The sequence below is a fragment of the Ochotona curzoniae genome, unplaced genomic scaffold (genome assembly GCF_017591425.1).
Source record: "Ochotona curzoniae isolate NIBS_2020 unplaced genomic scaffold, NIBS_Ocur_1.0 contig_430, whole genome shotgun sequence".
Classification (NCBI taxonomy): Eukaryota; Metazoa; Chordata; class Mammalia; order Lagomorpha; family Ochotonidae; genus Ochotona; species Ochotona curzoniae.
In genome coordinates this window covers 10,138,206-10,165,484 of record NW_024466219.1, presented here as the reverse complement: position 1 = coordinate 10,165,484, position 27,279 = coordinate 10,138,206, and the positions used below count along the sequence as shown (strand labels likewise).

Here is a 27,279-nt window from a genome sequence, read left to right as displayed (position 1 = left end):
TAGGACACTGGTGTTCTAGTTACACAGAAAACTCCAAAAAAAGTAGTTGTAATTTTTTAAAATGAAAAGACGTCCCAACAAGGAATATATGTGGATAGCAAACCACACATGAATGGATTCCAATTTTCTTCGTCATTAGGGAAATGAGAATTAAAACTTCCAGATAACATTACTCTGCTATTAAAAAGGCTGAAATTTAAAATGCTGGGTATGTGAAGTACTGACAATAAGATGGAATAACAAGAAATGTCCAAAGCTTGGGTTGAAAAATGCAAAATACACCATCATTTTCAAAAATATTTAGGATCCTTAAAAATTTGTGCATTTCTAGTTTATGTATAAATATAACATTTAAAATGTATTATTTATTTGGATAACATATAGCAAATTTGACTTAACTAGAAGAGGTGAAAACATACACCCTGAATGCTTAAACAAAAATTTTTACTGCAGCACTATTTTTCAATAACTCCAAAATGGAAACAACACTTATGTCAATCAAAGGGTGACTGCATGAGTAACTTCCAGTATTTCTATAGAAATGAATATTGCTTAGCAATAAATAGGAGTAAACTACTATTACTTACCAAAAAAAAAAAAACACACAGAAAGCATGAATGAATCTCAGAATAACTCAGTTTTGTAAATAAAGGCAGAGATTTAAAAAAATAATATACTGCACGATTTCATGAACATAAAACTCAAGTTTGAAATGGCCCAAAATCAGTCAGTGGTGACCTCTACACAGAACAATAGGACCAGGCAAGATGGCACGGCAGGGGCACTGGAGCCAGTTCAAAGCAGAAGGCTGTGTTTATTATCTTGAAGATGATAATAATTTCCCAAGTACAGAAATACCTCATGACTTTAAATATGTCATGTCTTGTTCAGCAAGTAAATTCAATGAAATGTGCTTCAAATAGAGGGAATTAGGACTGTAACTTGAGAGCAAAGTATGTTACTGTCACCTCAATGGTGATAGAGCTGATCTGAGCAAAAAAATCAAGAGGCAACAATTTTCATGTCAGTAATTGGCATCAGCAGGTGGGTTCCAAACAGTGGACAGAGACCTCTGAAGGCCAACAATTCTTCCGGCAATTGAGGCTGTGGAAGAGGATGAAATGACTCAAAGATAAAATGCAGAAGCAAAAGAGGAAAATGCGTAGAGAACCTTGGGGAAATATCTGATCTTCAGAGGTAAGAAATGGAAGAGGAACCAGATTTAAAAAAAAAAAAAAACTGAGAAGTAACACAGAGGTGGGGAGAAACCAGGAAATGATGGGGTCACAGAAGGTAAAAGAGGAAATATTTTCAAGAAAGAAAGTATGGTCAAATGCTGCACCCATGAGAGAACTCAAATATGAGACAGAGCCATTGGTCTTCCCAATCAGGAGTTTGTCCTGTCCTGGAGGGAGCTGCGTCACTGCAGAGCTGGGCAAGCAACGTCCCAAGGATGAGGCCAGGAAGTAGGACAGTAGAACTGCTGGCTGCAAGCAGATCTTCACAGGAACAGGTGATTCTGCAGCACACGGGCAAAACAAAGTGAGAGGCCCATGAGAGCAGGTGATGGGAAACGCAAAAGACAAAGTGCACAGCTTCCAAACCAGGCTTTGAGAGGCTGAAACAAGGACAAGACGTAAGACACAGATGGGCGTCTAGGAAAACAGTGAAGATCTTCTGCATGTGATGCAGACTGGGAAGAGGAGTGGGGGCCAGAGAGAATTGGAGTGGAAGCGTAAGAGACTCGAGCACTCCAGCATGCCATGGCTGCGATTCTGTCACTAATGTAAGCATGAGGGTCATGATCAGAAAGAGACTGGCCGGTATTGCGACACCACAGGATAAGAGGCGACTTAAATGGCACAAAGATGATGTCCGATGTGCAATTTCTTGAATAATTTAGAGAAAGAATATTTCAATTTCATGGATGTGTAACTGATTCTTATAAATCCGAATTGTCTTTCATTGATAGCGGGTAATTTTCTTTCCATCAAGAGCAGTGAGCAATGAGGCACAGAATGTACAACTGGGAAATGAGGTTCCTGGTGCTAAATACACAGCTACAAAGACAGCAAGTGCTTAGTTCCCGTTGTGGTACTGTCGTGTGAGTTTGTAAGATGCTCTGCCTCACTGGACCCCAGTTTCTGTCATGAATTTGAAGTCAGATCTAATGTGGTGTAAACCAAATGTATGTGTAATGTAGCTGACTTGTGTGAAGCTCAAATGATTGCAACCTTATAATAACATTGCCCTTGGTTTAACCAGGCTGGTCAAATTATTGCTGTCATTGTTGTGTCTTATAAGTCCCAGACAAAATATGTCATTGTTCTCAGCAGGTGAGAATAAACAACTAAGAACTCCAAGTCCCAATTGCCAAGCCTCCTTACTTTGTGTGTTCAGTCTTACACAATCCTCCTCCAAACACATGTCATCTCCATACACAAGGCTAAAAATGTCACACGGATGGTCCTTTAGTGAAGCTTCCCCTGTTACTGTGGCAACTACTGGCTTCTGACTTCATACAGGTCATCCTATTTTATTCTCAGGATAAAATTCAAAATTATTTTTGCTTTACGCTGTTTTCCAGAGAGCTTGATTCAATATCAAGGAAAAGGGACTCGTAATTTCAGGAAGACTGTCGTATTGGGATGGAGTGGTGCATGGCAGCTCTTAGATAATAACATTTGACTTAGAATTCTAGCCTGCTGTCTATGGATCACAGTCTAATCCCCTTCCTGCCCCATCAGTAAGATTTCACTGCTAAAGCTTTCAGTGGGAAAATTGCATAGATGTGTTTAGGATAACTGCTGGCACATGGAAAAAATAAATTCAAATCATTCCTACTGCATTCTGGGTAAAATACTGCTCTATCAAGAATATTTCTTCTGTCTGATTCTATAGTTATAACTTATTTAAGTCAGCTTGAGGAAAGCATGCTCTTCAAATTGGGAGTGGAATGAAATGTATACTTCTTTTCTTTTTCTAGCTAAATCCACAAGGTTCTGGAGAACAAACGAGTAACTGGTGAGCAGTGGCTGGCAACCAAGCCTGTGTACATTTAGCAGCAACCATTACAAATCCAGAAAGAAGACTGGGCCCTTCTATCATCTAAAATATTTGCTTAAGAAATATCATATTATGGAGACTATAAATAATAATGTACTGTATACTTTCTTTTTAAAAAGTCTTGAGAAATGATTTTTATGATTTCACTGTAGACAAATGATGGAAATAAAATATTGATGGGATCATGAACATTGTGTGGGCAGGAAGGCAAGCACATGTCAGGAAGAACACCAGATGGAGCTCCCCCAGCTATAATTAACCCACACCTGTGATGCCAGCATCAATCTCTCTGTGTGGATGGCCTCCCCAGGACCTAGCCACCTTTTTATACCATCACAGTGACATTTGCAGCCATGGACGGCTTATCTGGCAAAGACTTTGTTGTCAGTCCACTCACTAAGCAATATTGAATGGGTGCTGTGTGCTATTTTTCTAGATTGAGCATCATAAAGATTCCACACAGAGAAAGATCATGAGCCGAAAGCCCAAAGGCTGCTATTGTGTACTAAAAGAAATAAAAATTAGTTCTAAAAAAAAAAACCCTAAGTTTACAAAGTTGGGGTCTGAGAGGATTTAATAGGGGTTTTTAAAGGGCTGTTGAAAATTAGCCTGAGAAAAGGTAGAGGAAGGATGCTCCAGAGAGAAGACCAGCACAACACACAAGTAAGAGAAACCAAAGCCATTCCGCGTGTCCACATAAGTGGGCATTTGTGGGAGGCGGACTAAGAAAAGCAAAAAGGGACTGTAGAAAACTTTTTAAAACTCTAACGGCTTTTCCTCCATTCTTGCATTTTCTTTATTTTTATCAATTATTTTTATTTTTGATGATTTTTACATAGTTGATTGGGGTGATAAGGATCAAAGGCTAAATAAAGGAAAATGGGTGAGATCACCATTTCTACCTTCTCTTCATTTCCTTCCTGTATCTGGGGGAAGCAGGGAGACAAGGAGAAAAACCACACTCAGCCTCCCAAACACCTCTGCACCCTGGGATGGAGGCCAGTCACCTGATACCACCCCAGGGTCCCCAATGTGGGGCATGCTCAAGGGTCCTGCTGTGGGTCCTGCTCAAGACATTTCAATAGTCTAACAGTTCTGAATTACTGCTAATGTCGCTACTCCAAGCATGATGAAATCTCTCCAGAATCCACAGGCTGACATAGTCCACCTTAGAATCTCTGTTTACATAGACATCCACTGCCAACACCTGGCAGGGGTAGTTGATTAATTTGTTCTGTCCTGCATCATTTGTTGTGGTACCAGGTGTCCTCTACAAACTCCGATGTACTGCTCTATCTTCCACGTGCACCTGGATGCTGTCCACTGTTCCGTCTAAGACACTGAGGAGGCCTGCCTCTGACACATACACTCCACTGTCAGACCATGGAACCTGCGTTCTCTCCATGGTTTGGTTCTGATTCCAGCAATTCAGTTGGAGGGATCCCCCAAGAAACTTCACCTGAGGTGATCTAGACCTGATTCTTGTGTGTGGATGCCAATACAGATCCAGCACAGTCTGAAGCCACAATCAGCCTGTGCACATGCTGGTGGTTGCAATTGCTGCATCAGTTTTATCTCTAGCCATGTCTTCTACAAAAACCACTGGATGTTTTAGCCCAGCCCGATCCTGCCCACCATACACTCAGCCTTCATGTATACCAGTGGGAGCTGCAGCCTGGTTGAAGTGACCTGTAATAACCCTTACCAGGCCTACTTTCCAGTATGTTCAGCAGACCTGTCCAGTCTGTTCCACAGCCCATTCAGCTCGCATACATGTCAACAAGCATTGAAGCCTGATTCAACTCAACCAAACCCACTACCCAGCCCACACATGTGCTAGCAGGTGCTATTCTCTATCCAGCCATGCCTGCCCCTAGTCCTGGTTCTCATGCTTACCAGTGAGAGCGGCGACTCAAGATAGAGGTGTCAACTGTTTCCCTACTGGACCCACTCCCACTCTTGGATCCTGTTCTCTTGCATTTTCATGTAATCCTTAAAAGGGCCGTTTTTACAAATGCTTGTGTGTTCCCAAATCTCAACATTCTTATCTTTTTAAAAAAGATTTTATTTTATTTTTATTGGAAGGTCTGATATACAAAGAGGAGGAGAAATAGAGAGGAAGATCTTCCATCCACTGATTCACTCCCCAGGCAGCCGCAACAGCTGGCGCTGAGCCAGTCCAAAACCAGGAGTCAGGAGCTTCTTCCAGGTCTCCCACACAAGTGCAGGGTCCCAAGGTTTTGGGCTAGCCTTGACTGCTTTCCCAGGCCACAAGCAGGGAGCTGGATGGGAAGTGGGGCTGCCGGGATTAGAACCGGCGCTCATATGGGGTCCTGAGACATATGAGGCGAGGACTTTCAGCAGTAGTCCATTGTGCTGGACCACAACATTCTTATCTTGAAGTCCTAAGTTTTTTTTTTTTTTCCTTTTCTTGATAAGGAGTGCACACCACTAGGATGAGGAGACAGTTGGACACACAGTTCATTCCTTAAACGCTTGCAGCCAAGTTGGAGCAGGGCACGGAACACAACCCAGGTCTCCCAGGGACTCACCGCCTTGAGTCATCACTGCTGCTCCCACTGTCTGCACTGGCAGGAAGCTGGGATCAGGAACCGGGTCTGGCCTGAACCTTACATCCAGGATCACACATTCAGGCCATGGACATCTTCACTCAGGTTTAAGCCACTAAGACAAACGTACAGCTTGAGGCTTACTTTTCAATGTTTTGGTACTTGGAGTGTGAATTTTTGCAAATAATTGAGTTTACAGGAAGTCTTAAGGGTGGACCCTACTCCCTCCACCCCCCCCCCCATGAGAGGGCTATTTTCTCTATAAAAAGAAAAGAAAGAGGACCAGGCGCAGCAGCTTAATGGCTGAAGTCCTCACTTGGAGGATCCCATATGGGCTTTGTTCCATGTACCCATGGCTCCACTTCTCTTCTAGTTCCTTGCTTGTGGCCTGAGAAAGCAGCAGAGGATGACCCAAAACTTTGGGACCCTGCACCATGTGGGAGATCCAAAAGAGACTCCTGGCTTCAGATTAGCTCAGTTTCGGCCGTTGTAGCCACTTGGGGAGTGAACCAATGAATGGAAGATCTTTCTGTCTCTCTCTATCTGTAAATATGCCTTTCTAATAAAAAAAATAGTAAATAAATCTAAAAAAGGAAGGAAGGAAGGAAGGAAGGAAGGATGGATGGAAGGAAAGAAGGAAGGAAAGAAAGCATCTTCTCTCTCTTCCTCTGACAAAAATGTGACTTTCCAAGCCAGAAAAAGAGACTCTTCACCAGACGTACAACCTTTGGAAACTTTATCTTGGGTCCTCTGCCCTCCAGAATTGCCAGAAACAAAGGTCTGCCATTTTTAACAGCCCTAGCCAACCAGGATGTCCACAGAATTAGGAATGTGGTTTGGGAAAATCTACAGGAATCAATGTGAGTAATGTTATAGTTAGCTTTTGTATGTTCTTCCTCCCCCATCCCACTCACATGTACCGCTCTCCAGTCCTCTAGCAACCAATGGTCTAGGCACCAGTTCATTTGGAAATTTGTTAGTGGACAGACTAGAGAGGGAAATAGAAAACCAATGGCAAACTATGCAGGGTGCCTGTAATAAGAAGGCATTCCAGAATTACAGAGAAAAGGCCTGTAAGCTGTTTCTGCAGGTGGCCATGCAATAAGTATTTTAGTTCTTGCTGAAACTACTCAGCATTTCCTCTGTGGGTGAAAGTGACCATAGATAATATGAAAATTAGTGGCTGTGGCTATGTTCAAATAAAACTTTATTTAAAAAAATACAAAAGAAAGAAAAGTATGGTGTTAAGCTGAGTGTAACTTTATCATAACAGATAAATTGGAGAAGATGAGACTGAGCCTGATTTAGATATGCCAGCTAGGTAGGTAGCATAATTAACAACACCGTCCTGCACACACACACACACACACACACACACACACACACGGATGAGTTTGGAAGAGGAGGAAAGACAGAGAAACAAAGGGTCTTTGATCCAAAACTTAAGATACAGTCTTGTAAGAAAGTGACTATTGGAGAAAGTGATAATGAAGGTTTATGGCTTGAATCCGACTCAGATAACACTGCGCATGCCGTCCCCACAGAACCATGAGACAATTTACAGGCACTGTTCTTCGCTGAAGAGAACGGCACCGGAAAGCTTCGCTCGCTGACCACAAACCACAGCCCTGACTGAAATCTTCTCTTCCGCCCAGGACCAGCTCCATCATTCCAAGAACTTACTGAAAAATAAGCATGCAGGAAGGACCCTTGCTCAGATTGCTAAGAATCTCAATTCAAGGCAGCAGAGTGTCAAGCAAGCACAGGCCTCGTGTGCCTACACCGCCTTGTGACTGCCTCTTTGCCCCGTACCGAGTCCCCAGCCGGGCATCTGTCCAGGGCCGATCAGTTATGGTAATCCCAGAAGCATGCGACATTCACAAAGTGTTATGTGTAGTCGTGTTTCTTTTGGTGAGTGGGGTTCAAGAAATTTTCACATGCATAACAATTTCGCTGTGTCTTTAAGGGAACTTTCAAAGAACTCAAGGCTTGTTTTTACTTGTTTTTGCTTCACCAAGTTGGTGACAATTATTTTTATTTTTCACAGATGATTTTAGGTCTTGAGTAAGTACATGGAGAAACATTTATTATTCAGATTAACTGATGCTCCCCCTCTCCCAGTAGAATTTGGATTTTGCTCTGTCCTATACTTTGATACATTATTTTCATGCACGACAGGTGAACATGCCGGATTGTAGGTGACATATCCAACACTCAGCAAGTATTTTGCATCCCGTGCACTTCCACTTAATCTTACTTTATCAATCGAGTTACAGGGATGTCTCTTTTGGCCCTCACTGCAGCTTGGACAAATTTTACGCATTGTGTTAACATGCCTCCATAGCCTCCTTTTGTTAGCCTGCAAATCTGCCGCAATCAGCATTTGCTTCTCAGTGATGGTTTCAGTAGACAGGAACTGTAGGTTTCTTTTCCCCCAGCTCACATTTCAGATTAGGACAGGATGAGGATATACAACTGTCTACGACCGACTGAGAACACCTGTTGTGAGTGGGTTTTCCCCCAGTGCATCATCTAGTGAGCACATTTGAAAATGGATAAAGTTTGAACGTTCTGGACAGTTGGCTTCTCTTTCCCTGGGAGTCTCTGGACATCCATCCTGGAAGGCTCATTCACTAGACATCATGGAGAATATCCGCATTCGGTGAGAAAAAATGTCTCTGGCCAGAAAAGCAGAAAGCAGTGCTGTCTGCCTGGCTTAGCCACTATTCTGCGCCCTTCACCAACTCACCTTATGTACTACACTTCCTTCGTTTTTCATCTTACATTTTCTGGCGTTACATAGAGTTTCCGAGGCTACTTTGTGTTAGGACATTAGCTAACTCACATCTACAGCAAACAGCAAGCAGAAAGACAAAATGTTGGGGAAGGTATTTAGTCTAAGCAGTTGAGATATGGGTTAGGATGCCCACATCCTGTATCAGAAACTGCAGATCTGAGTCCCAGCCAATGCACTTGAGTCTAAGCTTGTCGATAAAGAAGAACCCAGGAGACAGCAGTGATGGGTCAGGCGACTGCATCCTGGAAACCTGGCACTGAGTTCAAGGATTTCAGCTTTGGGCTGACACAGCCTCTGCCATTGTAGCTAGGAGGGTTTTTAACCAGAGTAAGAAAAGTAGCTGCAACTGTCAGCTTAGCTATCTAACTAGCTGCCTCTCTGTGTCTTTCAAAAAATAAGTTTATTTCATAACTACAAGCTTAACTTGCAAGTAGACAAAGAATTCAACAAACAACTATTCCTCAAGTTATGGGCAAAGATTGTAAGCGATAATCACATCTCAAAATGTCAATTTCTCTTATGTAACTTACATTTTTGCACTCTGTATAACAGTATTCACAAATCTGGGAAAACATCCGATATCTGTCTTTTGGAAACCGGACTATTTCACTAACATGATCATTCCCAGTTGCATCCATTTTGTTTCAAAATACACAAATTCATTCTTTTCATCGTGGAGTAATATTCCATTGTGTCACATTCCACGTTTTCTTTATCCAGTCATCTGTTGGTGCACATCTAGATCAGTTCTGTGTCTTAGCTATTCTGAATTGGGCTACAGTGAACATAGGAGCACAGATAATTCTCTCACATGCTGATTTTGTTTCATTTGGATTATTCTCAAAAAGTGGGATGGAAGAGTCTTATGGTAGATCAATTTTCATATTTCTGACAAATCTCCACACTGTCTTTGATAATGGCTGTACTGGTTGCTACTTCCACTGATAGTGGATTATTATACTGTTTGTCCTATATCCTTGTCAGCACTTATTACTGTCTGATTTCTGTATAGTAGCCAATGAAAACTTACTATAGTTTTAATTTGCATTTCCCTGATGGTTAATGATCCTGTTTTTTCGTGTGTCCATTGGCCCCTGAAATTTTAGCCTTTGTAAAATGTCCTTAGCCCATTTCTTTACTGGATCCTTTGTTTTGTTGTTGAGGGGTCTCTTGAGCTTCTTATAAATCCTGGATATTAATCCTTTAATAGTTGCATAGCTTGCAAATATTTTCTCCCATTCTGTTGGTTGCCCCATCTGCAAACCAGATATGACAATAGTATCTACCTGTTAGTTCTGTTGTGTGAGTGCAATAAAACAAGACAATAAAGCATTTAGCATAACTACTAACACAATCATGTTACCTAGAGCTATTGCAAGGACCTCAAACAATTTGTACAAATGAGGTAAGATAAAAGGCTTAAAACTGGACTGCCACTGGGTAGCTCTATTATCAATTTGCTTTGATCTGTCTTGGTGTATATAGGTCATTTTGGTGTATTTCATCACTGTACAAATAAAATATCTAAGAATATTTTTAAGATGTCAAAAGAAGAGTTAATTTTTTCTAAGATATGAAATAAAAGAAATAAATTAAATAACATGCTACTGGAGGTGATAGTCTCCATTACACGGTTAATATACATCCCCTAAAATGAAAAGCCACAAATCATAATCAAGAACAGTAAGAAAAAAAGTTAACAACACCAAGAAGTTAAGCAACATGCTATTAAATGACTAACGTGTAGCTGAAGAAATGAAAGTCAAGAACCTTCTTGACGAAAATGATGCTACTGTATGAGCTACGAGTCATTGAAGAGGTTAATCAGAAGAAGGTGTTTTTAATAGTGGATTTTGATACTAATGGATAAGTAACTGCAGAACACACCTACCACAGGGATAAAATGGAAAAATCTAGACAAATTGCAAATGATTTACAATAAAGCATATTCTTTGACTCTGGGGAAAATTATAAATTAATAACAAGATAACTAGAAAATGCCTAAATGCTCAATATGATACAATATCCTTTAAAATAATTTGATAGTTCAATAGCCACAATGGTGATGATGTGAGTGAGAACAAAAATGTGGCCTCTCAGAACCGTATGAAAAGCCGTGTTCCAAATTCACAGCATTTATGGATATGTCAGGAAAGTTTATGAATGATTATCATGGAAAATAGTCCAGATAATGATATTGAAAAAGAAGAGCAAGTTCGATCCATGAAAAAGAAGAAAGAAATTAATGCAAAAGTAGAAAGAAATGAAGAAAGCAAACATGTAGTAGCAGAAATAACAAACCCAAATCCTATTTCTCTAAAAAGACAACTAAAAGCAATAAACCATGCTGACGCACAAATCTTCCCAAGGTAAAATTAATGTCAGGATTTTTAAAAGGGGCATCAGTGCTGGCATTTCTCCAAAAGAAAATTATACGCAAAGACGTATCAAAGTAATTTACTTCATCGACTTAATAAAGAAAATTTTAATGTGATCATTTCAATAGATACAAAAAATACCTTTGGAAAAGTCAACATCTATGCCACATTAATCTCGCCAAAATGGAAGAAGGGAGTATCACATTGATACGATTTTTGAAAATAAATTTACACTAAGCATTTATTTTGAGATGTTAAAAGCTTCATTTCCTGGGTTCCAAAAGAGTTGAGGATGTTATTTTCTTTTTCCAAATCAACAAAGAAAAACCCGAATCACATTTAGGTTAAAAATGCATGTGGCTCTTCAGCACCAAATGTGGCTTCTCCAGAAATGGGGATGACAGAAAAAGGGGAGAAAAGAATCAGGACAATTACATCTCTCACAACCCTTCTTGCTTTTATCTTTTATTTTAAATGTGAAAGGCATTTAAGAGACAGAAAAATGCAGGTAGTACCCGAGGCTAGAGCAAAATTATAGATGCTGCTGGTGTGAAAGGAAAGAATGAGAACATGGCAGACAGCCAAGCAACCCCAGGTGATTTAAAGAGCCCAGGGCACAGGAAGAGAGGCAGACCGGGTCTGGGAAATGAAACACTCGCAGACCGAAGGAGGAGCTTTTTGAATGTCCCCATGTTTTATGCGTTACTTATATTTCATTTTTTTAGTGTGGTGTAATAAATGTTCCCTCAGTACAGAGTATTTGCTGCTGTGACTGAGTCGAAAACAGCCATTATCTAGTGGCACTAGGATTAAAATTTCTCAAATCAAAGAAATGAAATGGCTTTAGAAAATTCTACTTTCTTTCAACATCCCCCTCCCCAAAATAGAAACGAACCTCTTCCTTGTGCGATTGCCACAACAGAGACAGCCACACCCTGAATTTAATAGAAATATATGAACAAATGATGATAAGCGAAAGCAATAGAAAAAGCCTAGACTCAAACAACTCATAAAATAATATTTTCAAAAGTCATAATCCATACTCTGTTCATCTTTATTAAGACAAGTTATTCCAAAGAAAGTCAAGACGTGGGTTTCAAGGACATGAGAGCCATTGTATTCTCTGACGCAGATCTTACCAACACAAAAAAGTCACAAAGCTGTGTGAAAAGAATCACAATCATGCTACACCCGGAAATCTTCTCTATGTTCACTTCCTGTTGGTGTTAGATAGTACACTGTGCTTTAAATATTAACAGACAAAAAAGTAGCCAGCAATATTACACCTTCATGTGGCTATGTTCCTATCTTATAAACCTACACCATGTATTCATGGAAAAATCTAGAGCTCCCAGCTACAGCAGAGGTCAGTCGTATAGACTGGAATTCTGGATTCAATCAAAATGGGCCATTAAAGGCTGACTTTATAAAATAAATAAATAAATAAATAAATAAAACCACCAAGACTGTTGGTTGAGCTTTGCCAGCGCATTGAGAACTGAACTTGAGCAGCACACTATAATTGAGACTGTAAACTACTTGTTATTAAATTGTTTTTCCTATGGTAAGCAAACAAAGATACATTGAAGTCCAGTGGCTTACAACGTTAGCCCCTGATTCATTTTGCAGACTTTATGGAGCCAAATTGCATGTAACCAATCAATAGGGAGCCACAGAGCTGTTCTAGTGTCTTGCCGCAAGAATTGGCTTGTGGCCACCAAGGCAGGGTGCTATAAGGAAGCTGCTGGTGGAGCAAGGGAGACAAATGCATTTTCCTCTCTGGAATCTGCATATTTGCATGCATTGATAATCAGCAATTTAAATAAAATTATCAGGTTAGAACCACTGAGATCAGAACCCTTGGTTAGAGTATGACTTTATTTCACACAACAATTCTGATTTTAAAAAACTGTCTTTCTTTGAAATTTGATTTTGAACATTTCATTTACACAATGAAACATTTGTTGCAATCTACAGTTTTGGAATTGTCTATTAACTTTGGGAACTTGACAGTGCATGCAAAGTCTCCAGCGGACAGTCATCTGCTTTTCCTTGCAGTTTATTTTCATTAGAGAGAAAAGACAGGGAAGTCGGAGGAAGGAAGAGCTGAGGAGGATATTCCCAGTCACTAATAACCCTCCAAACGCCTGCAGAGGAGCTGAGCTTGGGGCCAGAGCCTGAAGCCAAGAACTCAAATCTCCCCTACCTGCTTACGTGGCAGACATCCCAACTGCTACTTCAACGGCGAGGCCAAATGTCTGCCCTGAGACTTGGTTTTGAGATATCAAATCTATGACAATGACAGATAATCTTAAAATTTGTAAAAGAGATTTTATTTTATTTGCTTGAAAGAGGCATAGTTAGCGGGGAGGGAGAGCACAACAGAGAGAGAGAGAAAGAGAGAGAGAGAATCATGCAGCTGCAGGCTTACTCTCCAGTTGGCCAAAATTGCTAGGGGCTGCACCAGGACAAAGCCAGGAACCCAGAGCTTCTTCAGTATCTCTTACCGGCATGAAGGGTGGACCATCATCTACCGTTTCCCCAGGACGCAAGCTGAGGGCTGGACGTGCAGTGGCCAGGATGCCCAGGCATCAGCACTACAAGTAGTGGCTTGATGCAACATGCCACAGTGCAGGCCCACAAAAAGAGATAGAACAAAATAACAAAAAGAAGAGAACTCTAATTTTAGAGTTCACTTTTTGCCAATTATTTTTATTTTATGTACTCATCTTTTTATTTATGCAGTATTTTTGCTATCTTACAATGATTTTGTCCAACAAATAAACACAAATTAATATATTCAGATTCTTGGAGTGACAGAAGAAAACATCTAGTACAAAGTCATTAGGAGTAACAAAAGGAAATAGAACATTTGGAATGTGACATTTGGAGATAATTTGATAAATCAGAAAGGCAGACTTTGAGAATTCTGTTCACCGTAAGCAAGCTATCATAAATAAGATTTTTCAGGCTGATTCTGCTATGTAAAATGGAAATCCCCCAGTAGTGTGATCAGAATATACACTGATATTCCTCAGACTCCATTTCTGTATTCTTTAATTATAACTCAGGTCTCTGTAAGGTTAGGCAGGTGTAGAGAGAAGTCATGTAACATGGATTTCTCTAGTTACTTTCCGCAGCTCAAAAATATATTTATTATCTTTTTCCTCCACGGGGAACATTATATCTCTCAAGTATTTGCAACAAATTTCATACTCATCCATCACAGGTCCATTAGTTGTCCAGATGAGAGGAGGGTGGAGTCTAGTTACACATCTAGGGGAGTCAAGGAAACTCCTTCCCATCTAAGTTGTAAAATGTGGCAAAGGCATGTGAAGGTATATTTCTGTGAACTCCTGGAGCTAGGAAATGGCTCAGCAAATTTGCATGGGAAGTACACGCTGCTTAATTGAGTTGGAACTTCTCATCTCTCTCATTGATAGGCAAATAGTAACACTATCAAGGCCTGCCTTGTGTCCAGCACGCTTCATCTCAGATTGAGTTTGTGCAGACCACCGCGGTCACTCTGTCTGTGAGAAGGTCTGGGATGCTGTATGTGGATGGGGCACTGCTGGAGTGGCAGCTTCACTGCAGGGAGGAGGACCATTGAGCAGTTTCACGCACATTAACTGGAAAGTTGTACTCGCTGATGCTGCAGTATACATGTAGGAGTTATATACTGTATTTGTTCTAATTCACGGATAATGTAAAGACCGAAGAATCTGGGATCATCGATACAAATACCTGCCTCCATCAGGATGTATTCAAGCACCACCTGCCATGCCAGCTCAGGGAGAGCAGTTTCTTGTGCTTGTAGGGCCATTTTGGTGGGTAGTGTGAGAAGGTTCATAGAACAAAAGCAGCACCAAGCTCTTGGCTTCCCCTCTTGCTGGCAGTGTAAAACTGCTCAATCTCACTCAAAATCACTAGATATCGAATGTTTTTTAAAAATGCCCAAACCAATATCACACAGATTTTTTTTTAAAGAAAAGCAAGTGCTTTTCCATTAGGGCATGAAGGGGGGGGTGGGACGGGAGAGGAGCAAAAAGCAACTTTACAGAATTACCAGACTCTGAAAAGAAGACTTGGAAAAGCCACTCAAAGACACTGTGGGCAAATCAATGTATGACAGCCAGCAGGAAGATCAAGAATTGCCCAAGAGAGGCAGCAAAGCCTGAATATCCAATGAGGGTTAGGCACACACAAGGATATGCAAATAAAAGATGAAACAACAGTGAAGGGATACTCAAAGTAACATCTGAGCGTTGCAATACCAGTATGTGGAGGACTGTATAACACCCGACTAATGGTGATTATTGTAAGGTGACATGAATTATGCACCAGTTTTATTTTCCCTGTCTTCTACTCCAAATTGTCTTCATTGAACATATATTGCTATTGTAATTGAGAGGAAATTAAAAACAGATGTGGTAGTCCAGAAACACAGGAGTAAAACCATCCAGGTAATAAAGACAATCATCCCCAGACCTGAAGAAATAGAGAACATTATTCAGTCCCTGGAACCTTCACACCTGCTTCCAAGGCTGACCAGTTGCTCACACAGGCCACGCATCCTTCTTGTGGTCAACCTCCACCCATCCTCCCCTCTCTCACCCGGAAGCACACATCGAAACTCACACACATAGTGAGAAACTCACACGCTAGGGTATGTACACACACACATACTCATGCTCACCCACTCACTTCTGTACTTCCTTTTTCTGATGATGACAGGAAGCCCTAAACACCATTAATTTAGGCAGCCGAGCCCAGCGCATCTCCAAGCATTTTTGTCAGGCTGTGGATTATTTTGACCGTGTCCCATGTTGTCGCATGGTAGGCTGTGAGAGAAGTTAATGTATTAGGTCAGTTTAAGCCAGGAAAATTCCCTCTTTAATAATTCCAGTTTCCTGTCCTTGCCTCACTGTTACATTCCCACCTTCGTTTCCAACAAAAACACATTAATAGGGACAAGTTTATGACCAGTCCTAGAGATGTGGTTTGGCTGAGGGACAGCAGCTGGTCTCTTAAGGAAATTTCAGTCTTGTTTGTGAGTAATTCACCGGTGCCTTTATGCAGACAGTTGCAAGTTTCTCTTTCAAAGCCCGCCCTCCCGAAGCCCGCAGGTTGTTCCCTGTGTACTCCCCTAGCCATTCCTGTCTTCTACAATTCGAGTTTCATGTGCACCGTGGTACAGCCCATGAGACTGGCTAACTTGAGAGTGTTCATTTTGAATGTAGTTCTAACAAGTAGTGAGTATGGTATCCCCAAGCAGGTTATTAAGTTCAGTGTCAGTTCCTGTTGTTCAATTTCACTTTTAGCTTGTAAACGGTGTACGTGATACTCAGCAGGACGGGATCCCCTAGACTGAATGCACAGATTCTGACCCAGCTTTGAATTTGCTGTCCTCAACTATACAGCTTCAGCTCTTTGGTTCTGCGCATTGTTCCATCTGGAAAACGCCGTTCACTTTAGTTCAAAAGAGTTTGAGTGATGCAGGAAAACTAAGACGCATCGGGACTCCTATAAGCTGTGGACGTGGTGACACACGCGAGAGTGATCCTGACTCTGGGTCAGAGACCTGCGATTAAGTTTCTTGGATCCATTTTTTAAACAGTTGTATGATCTTTAGAAAATTGTCTCACCCACTTGAACACTAACATTGCTGAATAAAAACGGAATTGCCCTCACCTAACAGAGTTGTTTTGAAGTGTGAGGGAGAGGCGCATAGCTCCCGCTCAGTGACTGGCAGCGGCCTGTGGAGTTCACTTCCTTCTTTCTGAGCCGTGCGGTTGGGAGTGGCCATCTTTGCATCTGTCAGACATCAGCCATAACGTTAGCACTCTGCCACCTAAGTGAAAAGGAATAAGGACACCCCAAAACATTTCTGAAAGAGGAATAACTTTTTCTTTGCCTGGGAATTGCCCAGGATGGTTAAGCAGCCCAACTACCCTGGAATTCTTGGGAAACATCAAAGCTGAACTTGAGGGAGCGTGAAAACATCCAACTAGTCCTACCACCAATGTGATTTTCTTAGAAAAAAAGAACATCTTCAGATCTCTCCTACTCCAGGTTCAGCCAACATTCCCAGGCTCTCTCTCAGCCTTAGCCTCAGAATTGTAGAAAAAGAATAATAGAATGAATTCACTTCCAGGAGATGAAAGAAATCTTCCTGCATCCAACGAAACCATTGACCCATAGAGACACAAATAGCCCTAAGAAAACCACACTATTTCTGCTGTTTAATTTAGACTTCAGTAGTTCTTCCAAATAAACTGAAAGTTTCCTGAATAAAAACATAAGAACATGCTTTTGATCACATTTTAAAGTGTAGTTCCTCATTTCTACTTGTGCCCATTTCTTGCTGCAATTTTTCTTTACCTTAAATTAAGAAATCAAGATTTCTGCCATTAGAAAATACTTTCAGAAATAGCCCTCCAGTTACTCTCCCATGAATAAGAAATCAAGGAAAGATATAAAAGAAATCAAGAATATGATAATCTTGCCTTTGGGCTTGCTATAGTTTTGTTTTTTTTTTTAAGAATTTCTAGGTTTCTTTTAGGGCTCAGCGTTTGAACGGGGGCATACTGAATTTTCCAGACTCAGTGATAAGGATGGCATGTTCTTCTCTTTGTGTTTTTGTCCCTGCCTGCTGTGATTACAGTGAAAAAAAAGAAAAAAAAATTTTTTACAGTTCATTCGCAACAGATTCAGAATTGCAAAAGAAGTGGGTTTGCGAAAGTGAAAGCACCCATGTGAGTTTCACAGCCCAGCTGTCTGTTTTTCTTTATTAATAATGGCCTCCCTTAACAAATTTGAATTCTAGAAACCATTGGGCCAATGGTAGAAACGTATGAGAGCTTTCAGATTTCCATGCTGAATCTAATGCCAGGAATTTTAGTTGAAAGACTGGAGAAGCTCCTTCTAATTAGGTGGGCTTTTTAACTGGACAAGTTCAAGGCTGGCAGGGAGTGATCTGAGTCATGGACTTCCATGCTAATATCAGTCTTGAGACAACAGCGCTCTCACAACCTTTCAGGTTGCAGATGAATCACACAGAGTCACTCGCATCCCAACCTGCTCTGTTTCACAGCTGTTTATTGGTCCACCTCAGCCTCAAAAATTGATAGTGGGGAGTGGAGGATCATGGGCTGGGAGTTATACCTGAAGACATTCTAGATGATCAGCTGACAACAAGTTTCTCATTAGTACAGCCTTAACACTGGACAGTGCTGGCTGACTTGCAATAAATGCTTGTTGAATGAAAGGGTGAATACACTGTCTTGAGAGATGCACAGCACATTGAGGACCCAGCATGAGAGGAAATCCAGACCCGCTCCCTTCTCTAAGAATGTTAGATGAACACCTTGAATGAAGACAGCTCAAGGCTGTTCTTGGGCGTCTTCCCCGTAGGAGATTCAGCTGAGATAGCTCATGGAAATTTCCTTGTTGATACATCGTATGCCCATTGCCCAGCCTCATTTGTCATATCCCACTTTAGTAAACTGTCACTCTTCTGTTTTCCAGATTTAAAATTTTATTCTTTTGTTTCAGGTAAGAAAGCTCTGTGTTAAAATCCTTTTCTTGGGAAAATTTAATGTTCCAATTTCTATCTCCAATCATCCACCTAAATCATTGAGACAGCAACTAAAGGCCGGTTCTCTACAAAGCCCTGGGATAACAATACAAGCCACAGAAATGCGGACTTTGTATTCTCCTGTAAACCTCTCAGGGCTATTTGTATGAGCAATTCCTGAACCACTTGTAAGATTCTGGATGGCAAGGAAAATCGTGTAAATTACTCCAAGGGCAAGCTTGAAAATTCTCTGTCATTCTAAGTGCAGTTCTCCAAGTCCACCACCGATATCAGATTATCTCTTCCCTTAGGAGTGTCCCTATGGAGCTCACTCCCAAGAACATTACAGGTAGTTTAGCAGAGGAAACTGGCAAACGCAGACACATACAAAGCAGCTGTAGCTTCTAACTAAACAAGTGTCTGATTCTGTTGTTTCCTCTTCCTAGCAGGATGTGTTTGTATCAGAGTCCTTGCTCTGCCTGAGCGACCCCGCATTGGGCTTTTTCTGCCATGGCAGGTATACAGTAAAGGTACTTCGTGAGAGCTTATGTTTCTAAAATATTATGAACCTATCTTAAACAATAATTTAACTTTTATTATTCCAACTGTCAGGAAAATACTTCCACAGCTTTCCATAAGCTCAAGAATTGGAAGAGATGCTGAAAGACCTTCCTCTCAATCCTTTTTCTGGGCTGCGTTTCTGACTTGTAACTGTCACTTACTGAAATGATGCTTTAGGCAGGAATGAATGAAGGAAGTGGAAGGAAGGAATACGGAAAGAAGGAAGGGATGGAAGAAGAGAGTGAGAGGAAGGGGGGAGAAAGGAAGGGAGAGAGAAGCAGGAAGGAAAGGTAAGGATGGGGGAAAGGGAAAAACAGCATCTTATTACATAAAAACATTTTGTAACAGTAAGTGGTTTTGCTTGTCAGTTTGGTGCTACTGTAATGTATGTGCATTTGGTATAGCCATTAGATGATAGCTACACACACTCTAACATACGTACATACATGTATAAACACATCCATACATAGATGATTGACAGGTAGCTAGATAACAGTTAAAGTATCCCAGGTTGTTTTTCTAAATGCTTTTCATGTATCAAAGCATTTATTTAAAACTGAGTTAAATAACAATGAGGAATTATTGAGAGCACATAAGTAACACTTCCCGGGTAGCATAGCACATAATTAGTACAAAAAGGTTCAAGCGTAGCATTGTCCAATACAAATGTAATATGAGCTACAGTTGTGCCTTTAAAATTTCTGAGTCATATTTTTAAAATGATATAAAAGTCTAAGAGAAGCATTCTGTGAATTCCAGCTTATGTAACCCAATATGTGCAAAATGTTACTACTCCATCACCAACTTAATAAAGCAATGAGATATTTTTTACACTATTTTATATGTGCTGCTGTTTGAAAATTCCATGTGCTTTGCATTTGTTGGATATCACATTCTCTACCAAGTAGGGCATGGCTGATCTGCAGGTGAGCCAGTAGACACAGTCCTGCACTGTTACATTAATGCCTGGCATTGGTGAATCGTAGGCCTTATGACATGAAGCACATTGATCATGTTAGAGCATTTAGATTACATGAATACACATCTGGCTGAAATAGTCCTGCAAGTATTTCACATCTCTTTTGACTTCGGAAGGTGGGTCACAGGCACAAGTTGAGAATGAACATCCCCTCTTGAGGGACCCGGGAAGTCAGTTGACGCAGACGACCCCTGCCATCCTTTGGCTGTTCACAACCCACCCTCAGTACCAGCAGTGCCCTGGTCCTTCTCCCTCTTACCTTCTATGTCTAATGTGCAGCTGCCCCTGCTGCACATGCTCTCCCCACAACCCTGAATATCTGTGGTCTCCTACAGCAGACTCTGAACTGCCTCCAGATGTTTTCTCTGCTGTGTTGGCTCCAATCCATTGATTTCAGCAGCTCAGTGTCCCAGTAGAGGTGATATACTGATCCAAAGTCACAGAGCAGGGAGGGCAAGAGAAAGAACTCCTCCCAGGGACAAGACTGCAACAGGGATTTTACTTCTTCCTGCTCTAGGCCCTACTGCATCTTTTTTTTTTTTTTTTTGACAGCTTTGGCCATCTCCATGTCACTGAGGTTCCATGTTTAGTGGGTAGCCCCAGCAAGGGTTCCCTCTTTCTCTGTCCACAGACCATAAAAGGGAACTAAGCTAAAGGGAGCTGTGCTAAGATAAGAGGGCACCAGAGAGAGGGGAGGGTGGAGGGAAAGCGGAACACCACCCCCTCCTTGCCTCCCTGATAAGTTTCTACCAAGGGTGTTCTGGGCAGATGATGTGCTGAGCAGTCTCAGTTCTCTATAAAGACTAGCTGAGAAATTCCCTCTCTTAGCCAATCTTTGATGGCCTAAGTCTGCTGGCAGCAAGTTTTACCCCACTCAAGCACAAGGTGCCTGTTGGGACTGTGTCATCCATGCTCCATCACCCCGGGTGGCAATCCCATTTTAAAGTCCAAGAACTGTGCTTGAGGCTGTTCAGACACTGATTCCATATCAGCCTTGCCTGGTGCTGTTTGAAATCAACGCAAGTCACAAAGAGAAGTAAAATCCCAGGGTGGCCATATTGGAAGCCTTACCAAAATATTTGTACTTCTCTTCCCAGCTCTAATTTGCTATTGCATAGTTTTTAAAAATCCACTCTGAGAAAGTCAGTCTTCTCCAGGAAAATGTATGAAAGTGCTATTCCTAAACTACCTAAGCATTCAACAACATGGCACAGAGAATAGGGCCAGAGTGACTATCAAATCCGGTACGACCTTGATCTGTTAAGAGACAAATGGCTATGGAAAAATCACCTGGTTTAAGTCTCTTAATCTAAAAAATGGTTAATGTTAATGGTCATCCTGCATGCCTCAAAGTACTCTGTGACATTCAAATGAGATAATATGCATGAAAGTGCTTTGCAAAACATCAATCATACAGCAATAGATCGTCAATATGTCAAACACTCTTTATGAGTATTATTATCACACTCAGCTTTTGCCCTCCATTGCTTACACTCGCCATTGCTCCTGCCGGCACCATTGCAAAACTTCTATGTGTCTGCTTCAGCTCTCCTGCATCACGAACAGTACTGGAGTTAGTATATTCATATATTAGAACTGGGACCAGCATCATGGCATAGTGAGTCAAGTCTCTACATGCAATGCTGCCATTCCCTATGGGCACCAGTTAATTTCCCAGCTGTTCTATTTTTGATTCAACTCCCTGTTACTGTGCCTGGAAAAGCTGCAAAGGATGGATGGCCCCAAAAAGTTAGTCCCCTGCAGCCACATGAGGGATCCCAAGAGGCTCTGGGCACTTGGTTTTGGATCAGCTCATTGTGGCCACTTGAGAAGATTTTTCTCTCTGTCTCTTGTCTTGTAAATCTGCCTTTCAAATAAAAATGAATAATTTTAAATGAGCTAAGTTTTTTTAAGTAATCCTATAGCTTAGAACCTTTTTGTTGATCTAGAATATAACGAATACTTTTTCTCTGAAGAATATTCTCTGATAATATAAAGCTACATCTGGTATATCAATAGTAAATTCTTGGTGCTAACAGTGAGGCTTGGTGGGATTAGCCACTAGCTGCAGTACGAGCATCTCACATGGACCTGCTCATTTTTTTTTCCTGGCTGCTCCACTTACAATCCAGGTTTCTGTGAATATGTCTGGAAAGGAAGCAGAAAATATGCCAGACAGGTGGCACCTTTCCTCCTGAATGTGAGACCTGGGTGGAATTTCTGATTCCTGGTTTCGGCATGGCCCAACCTTGGCTGGCTATGGCCATTTGGGCTTCTGGAGAGTGAGCCAACACATGGAAGATTCTCTCTCTCTCTCTCTCTCTCTCTCTTTCTCTGTCTCTCTTTCTGTGTGTGTGTGTGAGACTACCTCTCAAATAAATAAGTAAATAAATTCTTAAAATGAAAAAAAAAACTGTACATTCTCCACATAACCCCACCACACAGACATGGGAATGTAACTTTGGGTAAGTTGCTATCCATTGTCTTGTTTAATATACCCAAAATAACCAGATTTAGTGATGGAAAATTATGGTTAAAGTAGAAATGTAAAACCAACTGATGTCAACTTTCCATGTGAGCAGAAGTACTTTCCAATTATCCAACTGACACCCTGCCCTGCCCCAACAAGCACCACACGCACCATTCACCACTAGACATTGATAGTTGGCTAAAAGCAGGCGAACCTGGACTATTCAGAATATCTTGCCTTTTGTTCATTTCTTTATTTTCTGAAAGAGGTTCTTGGATTTAGGACACACAGAATTCCCATTTGTGGTTTTTGCATACAGATTCAAAGCAACTAAACACTGCGGCTTTTCTAAGGGTGTTTGGTCATTTCTGGACCTCAGAAATGGCCACAGGTGACCCGCAGGACTATCTAATGAATGCTTATGGTGACCAGACTGTGGCCTCCATGCGTTTCACTCTAACAAATGGCACTAGAAACTGCCAATCACGGGGACATTAATATATGCCTGTCACTAGACCGGGCATCTGTTGTTCACCAGCTCTGATGTTTTCAAGTTTGAAAAAGGTGGGGAGGGGCACAGACAGTGGTGATAGCTGAAGAAGTTGCATAACTACCAGTCAATGTAGGAGATCAGAGTTAAGTTCCCAGCTGTGTTTTGGTTTGTTAATAGCCACACTGAAGCCGTTTAGGTATTTGGAGGTATTTAGGTAGTCGGGAGGTGTGTATTTTTCTCGGCCTGTCTTTTTATTTTTCTGTCACCATGGCAGTCAGAGAAACATTTTAAAACATTTTAAAAATTATTGGGATGTGTCTTCCTTACAAGGCAGTATTCCAGAGACAACCACAGATAAAATACAATCTCTACCCTCAAAGAACTGATAGTTTATGAGCAAAACAGTGCAAGTGAAGCTTGCACACTGCTGTGAGATGCTGGAAGATGGAGCCCAGGGCAGAAGCCTAGTGGCTATAATCCTTGCCTTGAACGCCCCCAGAATCCCATGTGGGGTGTACCGGTTGATGTCCCGGCCACACTGCTTCCGTCCGGCTTCCTGCTAGTGGCCTGGGAAAGCAGCAGAGGACAGCCCAAGGCCCTGGGATCCTGCGCATCCCCTGCATGAGAGACTCGTAACAAGCTCCTGGCTTCTGGCTTTGAATCAGCTCAGCTCTGGCCATTGCGGCCACTTGGGGAGTGAATCAGCAGACAAAAGATCTTTCTCTCTGTTTCTCCTTCTCACTTCCTCCTGTCCTGTATATTTGACTTTCAAAAACATCTTTAAAAAAAAATGTGCTGTAAGATAAAGAATCAATTTAATCTAGGAAGTTATAGAAAATTTTGTCCTTTAGTGCAGACATTAAAAATGAATTTTGGAACCCCAGTGCTATGGCTCTTTGGCTAAATCCTCACTTTGTGAATGCTGGGATCCCAAATGGCATTGGTTTGTGTCCCGGTTGCCCCACTTCCATCCAATTACCTGACTCTGGCCTGGGAAGGCAGTAGAAGGCAGTCCCTAAAGCCTTGGGACCCTGCACCCATGTGGGAGACCCAGAAGAAGCTGCTGGCTCTTGGCTCAGCCCTGGCCATTGCAGTTATTTGGGGAGCGAATCAGCCAATGGAAGATCTCCTGTGTGTCTCTCCTTCCCTTGGTAAATCTGATCTGACTTTCTAAATAAATTAATTAATACAAAAAGAAAATAAACTTTGGATGACCGACCTTCTGGGTAAATAAAAGTTTGATAGGTATTCTAAAAAGGAGGAAGAATCAACCCATCATTTCTTACTCAGTGACAGAGATCAGAAAATAGAAAGGGTCACTGTATGACTTGGCTAAGCTTTATACGCTGCGGTTCTGCTATGGTGAAGAAGGATATGTGTGTCATAGAAGCATTCACTTCAAGTCTTCATGTTTTTGTGGATGAGTGAAGCTTGGTGTTTGGTGTTTTGTGATACCTAGAAGTCCCAAGCCCCCCAAACCAGGAATTAGCTGACTTTTCACTATTATCCAGGTTGTAGCATTAAACCTATGGAACGAAAATAGGAGATTATATTGTGAGCTGAAACCTATAGGGTAGTGACAGAACAGATAATAAGAGGAAGTCTGAGCAGAAATGAAACTACAGAAAAAGGGAAACCCCAAAACTATATACTGAATGTTTGCTAAATTTGCAATTGTAGCGCTTAAAAACATGCAAGGTTAAGGTGACAACTGAAATGTTTAGCATTTCACTGTAATCCTTAAGCATTTAACAACTGAAATTTTCAAAAGGTACAGATGATTTCAAGATTTCGTCATTTGTATGAATCTTTGCAATTTGAAGCAATAAAATGCAGCATGAAAGCATTTACAAAAGGAAATTAAAATATGCACTATATTGATTCTTAAACTTCCTTCTTTTTTTGCTCATTTATTTCTTTATTTGAATGGCAGAGTGACAGAGAGAAGGGGAGAAGCAAAGTTATATACTCTCCCCAGATGACTACCATTGCCAGGGCTGGTCAGGTGGAGCTCAAGTGTCAGGATTCCATTCGGGTTTCCCACATAGATGGTAATTTTCCCCAGTAACTTCAGCCGTAATCTGCCTCCTTTCCACAGAGATGGGTCAGAGGTGAAACAGCCAGAACTCAAACCAGTACTCTTCTAAGGAAAGTGGATGCCACAAACTGTGGCTTTAGCCTGCTGTGCCACAAGGCCGGCCACCTTTCACTTCCTTTGTGCTGTTGCTGTGAATGTAGTATTCATTTTTCCATCTTATCTGAAAAACAAATATCAACAAATTAACAAATAAACATTAACATTGGCCATGGAAACACAAATTGCCTTGTATGGTTCAAATCAATCCCTTATTACTCAGTTTCATTTCTAGGTATAACAAAAATGTAAACTAGAATAAAATAAAGAGCAAATCCAAAGCAAGTATTATGAAACAAAAGGTATAGCAAGAATTCAAGGTATCTAAAGTCATAATTCTTCAAAGAACATCTTCCTTAATTGTGGAGGTTGAAGTTAAGCCAAACCTTGTGTGTGCTGATGGCTTTACCTTCAGTAACTCAAGCACATAGTTACAATTTACCCGTATTTTTAATAGTTTTTGACACAATGGCATGCCAGCTGATTCTCATTTTAGTTTTATTTTCACAGTCTTCATCAGCCATGATAAGGAAGGAAATTATTCCTAAGAATAAACAAAGTGTTGAATTGCAGCAAGGCCACTGACTATGAAGTCAGTTTGATGTCTCCACCCAGGAGACAATATCCTTGGGCTGTTTCTCAGATTTTCTGAGCCCTAGTGTTGCTTCTTTCAATGCTGTTATTGATCAAATCCATGTGATCTGCGATCAATATTTTTAGATCTAGAGCTATTATGAAAATCAAAGAAGTGAAAATATGGAAATATACATAATAAATTATAAAATGTAATACCTCATCTCTAGCACATGATTAGTATTTTATCAGGGAATAGAAAAAGAAATGATCATTAATGATGCCTAAGTAATAGACAATATGTAAAAAAACAAAGATGCGAGCTATATGCAAACATTGTTGAAAGCACTACTCTCCTTACAACTTCTTGTAAACCAAAGGCCACATCAGCAGGAAAGGGAGTGATTCAGCTACAGAATAGAAACCAGGAGTGTGGAAGTAAATTATCCTTGGCACATGAAGCAGAATTCCAAGTCCTTAGCCAGGCTTTCTCTTCCATCTACTTTGGCACTGCCTTCCTCTCCATGTTTCATTTCTCATGTTTCATGCAGACTGCATGATGATCACATGTTCACTGTGGTGTCATCTTCATGGAAGCCCTGCTGGTACAACTTCAAAAGTTTGCTCTTGTTTGTCCCTTCAGATCCCAGGTGTAGATAAGCATGTCCCGTGCCCCCTTTCCCAGCTCCCAGGCCGGTGTTCCACCCGTTTCACTGAGAGAGCAATCCCCCGATGGCCAGGAGGCTCAAATCCATCCTTCCAGTACTGCTTTCCTCCGACTAGATGCCTCTCTTGCCCAGAGAATCGATGCCATGTGCTGTCATCACAACTTCTGACATATAACTAAAACTCATGAGAGTGACACATTAAAAGGAGGCACTGTTGATGTTTTTTTTTTTTAGTTATGGAATGTTGGACATAAATCCAAGATATCTTGGAAAAGCCTAGTAATTACCATAAGTGATTTTTTCTTTTCCAATCAAACAAATACATTTTTCCAAGCTTCCATTCTTATCATCTAAATTTGGGCACAGGACTCTGAGAGAAATTCAGAAGTTTTGTCTGCTGCAGATTGAAGTGGGCACTGCTATGTTCCCAGTGTTTGACACTGTTCATGGTCCCAAAACCAATGAGAAATGTACATTATCTTTCAATGGCTTCAGAAAATAATGACAAGGAATCTTTTTCATTTAATCCTTACTTTCCATCCTAAGTAAATGTCTGAAAATATAATATCCCCTAAGTTGATCAAAGACATATACATTTAGAATATTTATGCAAATTTATGTCTGTAAGTGAAATGAAGCATGCAGAGAATGATTGGGATTGGCTCAATGTGGTATTTATTGCAGAGCTTGAAAATCTTGGGCAACCCAGGTAAAGAGTTTCTCCAAATTATGGTGCAATCATGTTACCTCCTCAAGCTTTCCACTCATGCCGCATTCTCAACAGCAATAGAAACTGATCTCCAGTGTACTTCCCACCTAAGCCCTCCGTACCACTTTCACTCCACATGAAGCATCCCTCCTCAACAACTCAAGATTGGGCCCTGTTCAGGTGAATTCACAAGGAGATCGTCAACAGCCACTGCCAATGCAAGAGTAAAGTGATTTCCTCAGAATGCGCTCCATTTACTAAACCACAGGAATAACCCAGTTACACTGGTTGTTGTAATTATGCAG

General features: G+C 41.1%; 1 long non-coding RNA gene across 2 annotated transcripts; it reads right to left on the bottom strand.

Moving 5' to 3' along the window:
- Positions 1-13,540: 13,540 nt before the first annotated feature.
- LOC121159811 lies at positions 13,541-20,364 on the bottom strand. Of its 2 annotated transcripts, none has more exons than XR_005884447.1 (3): positions 20,187-20,364; positions 16,503-16,662; positions 13,541-15,652 (listed from the first exon to the last, which is right to left on the bottom strand). It is a non-coding gene; the product is annotated as an uncharacterized LOC121159811 (long non-coding RNA). The 2 variants fall into 2 exon arrangements; XR_005884448.1 differs by having other exon boundaries at positions 16,503-16,625.
- Between the last annotated feature and the right edge of the window lie 6,915 nt (positions 20,365-27,279).